Source organism: Poecilia latipinna, unplaced genomic scaffold, assembly GCF_001443285.1.
Source record: "Poecilia latipinna isolate Pla-1442-1.1 unplaced genomic scaffold, P_latipinna-1.0 Scaffold916, whole genome shotgun sequence".
In the NCBI taxonomy this organism is placed as follows: domain Eukaryota; kingdom Metazoa; phylum Chordata; class Actinopteri; order Cyprinodontiformes; family Poeciliidae; genus Poecilia; species Poecilia latipinna.
Window position 1 is genome coordinate 57,827 of NW_015113532.1, and position 8,421 is coordinate 66,247.

Consider the following 8,421-nt stretch of genomic DNA (forward strand, 5'->3'; position numbering starts at 1 on the left):
AGACGTTAGAACACATAAGAACTAAATGTCGTCTGGAAATTGAGTGCTTGATGGTTGTCTATTTATCATTTTTGAAGAAAAACACTGGATTGGACCAAAAGTGTGCAAAAATTTCATTTTGTCGTTAAATTGGCCATGAAGTATACTCTGTGTGTTTTTATTATTTATATTATCTGCTGTGTCTTTATTAATGTTCCTTGAAGTCAATGAGACTGATTAATTAAATCATCTGCGCAGACCAACTCGGAGTACCTATCAGTTTAATTACACTGGAGAGCGGACGCTGCTGCCAGAACTATATGAGCAGAATCAGTCACACAAGACTGGGCTTGGGAAATGTTTATTTTTCCCAAATACTAAACGGGACCCTGGGGATGTTATGCTTCGTACACCACTTTGTCTCCCACTTCAAAGCCGCTGCTGAAAATCAACTAACATGTTTCTCTGAGCTAACTGCTTGAAATTGAGAGGGCTGTATTTTATATAAATAGGTTTTCAGGGCATCACTTGAGTTTAATTATAAAAGAAATAGTTCTTCTTCGAGAGACAGTAACCAGGGAAAAAAAAAAAAAAAAAACGTGCCGTAATTGCGTGTGTGTGGATCTTTTTGTTCCCCCCTGGTCAAATGCTAGCTCCATCTTCACAAGCCTTATTGATACAAAGACAAACTGTGCATAATTGAATTACGTTCGCTGACAGATATATGAGATGTTTATTTAACAGACTTCTGTTTGACTCTCGGCTTTTTAGAACCAAGTGCTTTTTGCCATTCTGCTGCTTTCCTACTATTTTGCAAACAAACTCTCACATTCGCTTAATTAAAACCTCCATCAAAAATGTGCTTGTGGAAAAGTAAGGTGACATTCGGAGTGGAAAACACTCCTACAGGCAATCCAATCCCATTTGTTTTCCCAGAGATGAGTCATTTTGGTCACTCTAAACGAAGATTGTGTTTTCAGGCTCAAAAGCAGCACAGATTTGCTTCCCGGAGCCTTTTCTCTCTTGTTTCTGAGTTTTCCAAGGCTGCCACTGGAGTTTTACGCAGCAGTAAGCTGACAATCAAACAAGACCTGGGGTCAAACGAGCAATTAAAATTGCTCATGGCAGCCAGGATTTTCACACCTGACAATGTGCAGGGGTTTTTACAACGCTAATGAGGCATCCTTCGTGCTCTGGTCAGGAGGTGTTTGCCTGGAACTGCTTTCATGGTTTATTGGCAGCTTTCACCACCTCTAATGACTCACATCTTCAGGATGGTTGTTTTTAAGTCCAAGGATGAAGTCTGGAATTTTAACACTTTTTTTTTTTTTTTTTTTGTCAACTTCAACACCCTTGGAATGAAAAGACATCTGCTGATGATTCACTTTTGACTTACAATATTACCTAATCTTATTTTTTGCTTATTTGTTTGCGTTCACTTCCCCGTATTCCTTGATCTGCCGTAGTTAAAATGTTGTGATCAGTGGTTTTTAAAAATGTTCCTTGTAATAGGGGTGTAATGATAGATTTGGCTAATGAGCCAGTACTTGACACTGGTTTCACAAGAACAAAACAAGATGAGATTTTAACAGTTTCCTAGTCTAGATTTACCTAATCTATATGTTGCATTTTAGTTTTTTTCCTTGTCTAAATTTGAGGTTTCTAATTGAAACTCGCCCGTTTTATGTTTCCATAAACAGCATGAAGGTTTTACAGACTTCATGAACAAATTATTGTTCAGTATCATCATCAGTTCAGATTTTACCAATTTAAGACTCATTCACAAATTTGAAAAGACGAAAAGCTGAAACAGCCCTTCATCTTAGAGCAGCAGTAAGGTGCTACAAAGCAGATGCTAACTTAGGTGATGCTAGCAGTAAGCAGCTAGCTGCCCATGGATTTTCCAGTACTTTAAAAAGTGTTTGCATCTTGCCAAGCATTTCAATTTAGCTTCAGTAGTATGAGCCAGGCATTCAATGTAAAAATACTCTAAAAGTTATTGTAGCAGACAATTCATCCTCAATGTCAGTTTTCACTCATCTGTCCAATATGTATCTGGAGACATGTTTTATTTTACTTTGAGGAACAAATTAAAACAACCAGGCGCCTTCTGGATTACTGACAGGTTTCAAGGAGACATAGTTCCCCTTTGTGTTTATGATTGTTCGGGCACATCTTTTAGACTTTGTTATATATGTAGGAATACATCAAATCCTGGGAAAAGGATTAGGATATAGTTTTGCATTGTAATCGCTGGGGAATAACAAGATGTTTATGGCCAGAACACTGGGCCTCTTGTTTTCTATCAACTCAATAGCGAAAGCACCTTCACAATTTGTTACATGTAAACATTTCCATTAAGTTTGTAGTCAATCTATGTTGATTAGAAGTTATAATAGGTGTAACAGAATCATCATGTATGGTTTTACGGCTTTTAATTCCACAACTGCAGCCTTGTTTTCACACACAGTCACTGACTGAGCAGGACTTTAGTCAGTGTGGAAAGAGTGGAAAGAGTTTGCACTTAATGTCTGCTGACGTTATATTCCTTCTTTAGACTACAGTGGAAAAGCTCATAAAAAGAAAAAAAAAATAAACAAGAGTAAATGATGGCTGTAGAACAAACGTCTTAGGTCATTTTTCTGCCAAATGCCCAAAAATGGTTCCGCACGAACAATTTAAGTGTGACGCTTCTTCAGTGCTAACAGCTAATAGGTGTTGTCAACTGACTTAACAAGCCAACAGAGTCAATAGTGACTATTGTGTGCCATGAAACTCTAAATGGCAGCATCAGTTAATTTGACTAATAAACAAGGTACATTTAATTAAATGGATGCCACTCTAAAGTACTCGTTCGTTACTGAGAAGAGTTTTGCTATGTCATCAAATTTCCTAACGAAAAAAAAAAAACTCTTTTTTTTTTTTTTCAGTCAGTCTTCACAGATGTCTGCACGCTAACTAAATCTGGCAGCAAGTTTGCTAAAATGGCAACAATGTTCCCCAACTCTCAGTCCAACAGAACAACTAAATAGCTTTTTCCTTCATTACTTCAAACTAAGAGTGAAACAGACACAAGATGTCAAGCATAGGCACGCGTCTTAAAATCACAGGTTCATATTAACACTTTACACTGGACAGCGACTGAATTTTGTACAGTGACAAGAAACGTGATGTTTAAACATCGCAAAACCTTGAAACACAAAACTTTTCACACCCCAAGTTGTTCATTCTTTTCGTGCCATGAAGAGCACCAGTCATTTTGCCCCTTCAACAATTTGTACTTTCGCAGTCCTCGTTATTTTGTGCCAGACTTCTGTGGGAAGCAAAGGCAATCTGGCATTCGACGTTTTGTGCCATTAATGCAGCAATCATCAATCGAATCCTTGGGACTTCTTATATCTGCTTGTTCAACGGCTAATTTAAAGTATTTTTCTGCAATATGCTCATGATTCACTGTAGGAAACTGTAATTATGTGACTTCAACAATAGCCATCAATGGTAATTTAGACTGTAGTTCATATTTTCCAAGAGTCAATTGGCAAAAAAGGGAAACAGAAAAGCAATTAATGGAAAAAAGATGGAATATATCCAGCCGCTTTGGGCAGCTCCTCTGGGGAATCCCAAGGCGTTCCCAGATCAGCCGAGAAACATTGGTCCTCCAGCGAGTCCCGGGTCTTCCTCTGGTCTCCTCCCAGATGTAATGTGGAATATTTTAAAGTAATGCAGATCATTTATGTGAGATTTAAAGCATTTCTCTTTTTCTTTTTTTTCCCCAGAAATTCTGCAAAAATAGTTTTCTACATAAAGAAATAAAGAGATCATGTGATTAAGTACATGCAATTAAAAACAATTTGATTACGCGTGGGTTCGAATTGCCAAAGGATCGAACTGGAGGCACCATAAAATGCTGATTCAGGGTTAAATTGGTTAAAACATACTTGACATTTCTCTTGCGCTGTATTAGTGTGGGAATTGTTTCGGGCCCGATACTAAATCATGCATAATGTTGCCTTCTTGCATCTGCTTTTGGAATATTTTTGGCACAAAACAAACAGAATCCATGGCAACATCTCATGGGGGACATGCATGCATCCTCGAAGTAACACTTGTGTTGCAAACAACATTTTTGGCACTTTCCGCCTGTGCAGGAAAAAAAAGAAACGCGAAACTCGGTGAGATACAATGTCAGTGGTGACTTTCATGCATTGTTTATTACATATATCGAGGCTTGTCGCAGCAGATCAAATCGTCTGGAGCAAAGTGCAGGAATGCAGACAGGGATGGTAGCTCTGAAGGCGTACTTACTGTAATGAGAAGCAGACAGGCAAAACTCTGAGGCGCATTGTTGTGCGCAGGTTGGCTCTGGATTCCTGTCTCATCCCTGCAGGCTACAGACCCATGAATATTTAAATGGTAACGGGACTTCCTCTTAACATCAATCAAAAGCCCATTTATTCAATTACTGGCCTTTAGATCTGAGATGTTCAACCAACAGCAGCTTCTGATGAGATGGGGCTGCCCGTGGCACTGCCTGGGAATAATATCCCAACCATGTGGACAGTCGGTCAATTAAAACCAGCTCCTCCGTGGGCTGGCAAGGCATCAAGAGAGCAAAGTCACTGGATATTTATCCGGTGATGCTACACTTGGATGAAACTTTAAGCTTATTGAAATGGGACCGGGATGCAGCAAAGTAATCTTACTAAAAGAAATATTACCCCTTCCCCTCTTGTGAAACAGTTGCACTCAGTGTGTGAAAACGTTTCTCGCATAGGCTCATATTTAAAGCTCTTTCTCTTCCTCAAACTTTTTTTGTCCGCGATCGATTCCAGAGGCCGGCAAAATGTCTTCTTTTATTTGAAAATTGCAGTAGAACCAAACGGAGAGGTAGACATTTGTTTGCATTTATTTGATTTTTTTGAAAAAGAGAGCGAAATAAACGATGAGAAGAGAAAACAAGTATATTGGACACCTGTTCAAAGGAGTTCTGTCGGGATTCTGCCACAACAAGACAAATGACTCAGCCTGGCAGAGGATCAGTTGATTGAAGGCGTGTCATTTGCAGTCGTCCTGATGTCTCTGCCGGTGAGCAATTGCACAACGTTCGTGCAATCTTCTTCTAACTGCAGCGAGGAGCGGCTCGGCTTGCAAGAGCGGCTGTGCTTGACACAAATCTATCTTGTGTTAATAAGAGCCAGACGCATCAGCCAGAGTGCTATTGTTGGCAGGCAGCGCCAGCCTGCACATCACACGGAGAGGCCGAGGGACCGCCGGGGGCGTGGAGGGGGGTAGGGGTTTAAAGAACACAACAAGTTGTTCCTCGATAAGAGCTGTTTGCTTTTGTATCATCTTAATTCATTTCTACTTCCTGCTGTTGATTTGGTTATACTAATGGGGTTAAATGAAGGATCAGAGGGTTGTGTCATACAGCGAATGTTGATGCAGTTATGCGAATATGAAAGCCTGTAAAAAGGGTTAAGCCAGAGCAAATGGGGCGGCCGAGAAGAGAAACATTGCATTAAATACAGTGCGCTGATTAAAGGAGTAGTTGGTGTTTTGGGAGGTATGTGTAATGGGGTTCTTTCAGAGAAGAACCCACTGTAGACAAAACATTTGATATTATCAACATATCTGCGCTGACTGATCACTGAGATTATGAATACAAACACAATTAGATAATGCCAATCAACAGCAAACAGGTGCGATCTTAACATCCTATTTCGAAACTTTGATGATGCAGGTGTTCTCCAAAGCTTCTCCGATGCTCCCTTTGAAGAGTTATTATGTAAAGTATGAGGTCTCGTCATCTTTAATGAAGCTACATAAAGGCCACTCTTACTGAGGCCTTCTTTTGCAGAAACGTAAACAATCTTTACAAAACGTTAAATTGTGCTTTGTGTACACCTCTGACGTGAAAGGTCTGATGTGCGAAGATCTGTAAGTAAAGAACGACGCCTCATGAATCATCTCGATTTGCTAGTAAGTGAAATAAACGAAGTAGAAAAAAAACCCCACAAGCTTCAGGACATTTATGAGGAGCAGCAGAGATCCACACCTTAAGTGGGCCAATCTGTTCATAGGTCAGATGGCAATATCGAGAAAAATTCAAGGGGCATTCACTATTTCTCAAGACCTGGTGATAAACCTTAGGGTGAAGTGGTAATATTGGACTAGGACGAAACTATGCAACCTTTATACACGGCAACCACTGTGTGATAGAATAAGCCACAAAGCTGAAGCTTTACTGCAGAAGATCACTGGGAAGAGCATAAGCTGAATGAAAACAAAAAAAGCTAAAAAGAGAGTGGAATTTCCAGAAACGGGCTTTGAGTTAAGACCATCGATTCCATAACATTTCTGATGTTCGGTGGGAATGTCTGTGCCCTTTGTTATTTTAACTGTTCTAGATTAATTGTTTTCCCAACCAGAGAGTAAGACTTCAGTGGGGGCCGGGGGGCGGATGGCAGCTTGGTTTGTATGATTAAAACAGAGAGGCTCTCTCCATGTTTGAGAAGGACTGTGATTTCACGGCACATACAGGCACAATGCAGGGAAGCCATGTGGATTACATGCACCGGTTCAGACTGGAAACAACAAGTAAATTATATCCTTTGTCATTTAAAAAAATCTTAAAGCATAAGATAAACCCAGACATTGGCAAATATCCTGTTTGGAAAACATAAAAATGTCAGGTAAAGGTGGAATATTTGCAAAGTATGCCAATGTTCAGATTAATATAGCGTTTTTGAAGCGTGAATCTGCAAGTAACAAGGATAAGATAATAATAAAATAGCACGTCAATCAAAATAAAACCAAAGATACAACTTATCAAGAGATGAAGAGACACATTAGTTAAATGGAAAGAACATAAGTAATACTATCACTTAAGTCGTAACAGCAAAAATTTAATTTATATGGTTGTTTATAGGACGTTCTACAACTTTTCACATTCAGATTATCAGTTTTTGCAACCAGGAGTTGATGTAGTTTGATGACCTTTAATACAAAAAATGACCACCCTTTTATTGTGTTGTGATATTAACACTTAAATACATTTGAAACAGAAAAGCAACATTTCCTGCTGCTATGACAGCACAGTATATTGATTGTTCCAGTTACATTAATGATGTTATTGATGTTAATTATCAAAAATATATTAATTTATTAGTTTCCAAGTGTTTATTGCCCATAGTGTTGGTGGGCGGGGGGGTAGGTGGGGGGTGATCTGCTTCGGTCTGTGCTACAGAAAGCTGGGAGAAAGCTCTGGTCCTTGAAAGAACTTTGCACTCTAGGAGAGTGTGATGGAAATGTTTCTGCTTTTGAAATATTTTACAACCTTTACCGAGGACTGACCCAGAGGGAGAATGTGTTTGGTCAGACTGTTTGTAACATAGTTGGAGGGTACAACACGTTGGACAGCTTCCATCATCTCTTCTTCACATACTGAAAGCATAGCAAGATCCCTTACCCGATCAGATAAGAAATGCAGATAATTAAAGTCCAGGTGATTTATAACTCAAGTATGTCTTTCTGTTATTTAAAAATAGAGGTAAAGAGGGTTCATTGTCCAGGTCTTATTTTTGGCCAGGCACCCAAAGTTGTCGGAGTGACTCCAATCGTCATGTCTTCATAGATAAAACACAAAGTGACAGTGGTATTAATCTTCTTATCTGACTGTCAGCAAGAAAATGAACATGAAAGCGCTAAAAAAAAAAAAAAAAAAATCATAGCTGAGGTTTTGTTTTTCCTTTGCACTTCTTTGTAACAGCTGTGCAAAACAAACGTGGCTCACACATTTCTTTTCTCAGCATCTCACCAATCTGAGTTGAGTAGCAGACATTTTCTCATATAGTTCACCATATAAAATCTATGGTCTAGTATTCAGCTTGTGTTACATAACAGCTTCACAGCGTGATCACACAGAGTGTAAATGGTGTATTTAATTTTTTGACAAAAAAAAAAGGAGAAAAGCGAGTTCATTTCATTTCACGTAATCCACTGCAGATACACTTTAAAAAGACGACGGTAAAACACTGTCAGAGCCCAAGGAATCTGCAACGCATTAAGAGCCTCGCTCAGAGGAGCGGATGAAAGGCGCTGCCCTCATATTAAAAGGAACTGCTGGGGAGGTGAAGGATTCTCCTCGAGAGAAATCAGAAACACTCTTTTCCCACTGGCGCACTGACAGTAACTCACAAGGCTGTCAATCCATTTTAATCAAATTACCGTGAAGTTTCAAACGGTCTATTTTAAAGGCAGAATGACATAAGTCTGAGAGATTGCGAGGCTCACATGATGGGGGTCTGTTTTCAATCAGATCTGCACGATATTTCATTGTCTTTGGAGTTTTGCTTGAGAAGCACTGCGAACACGAGGACGCACGGTGCCAGAAACGAAGTGAGTTCAGCGAGATCATTGGCACGTTGCGTAACGGAGCGACGT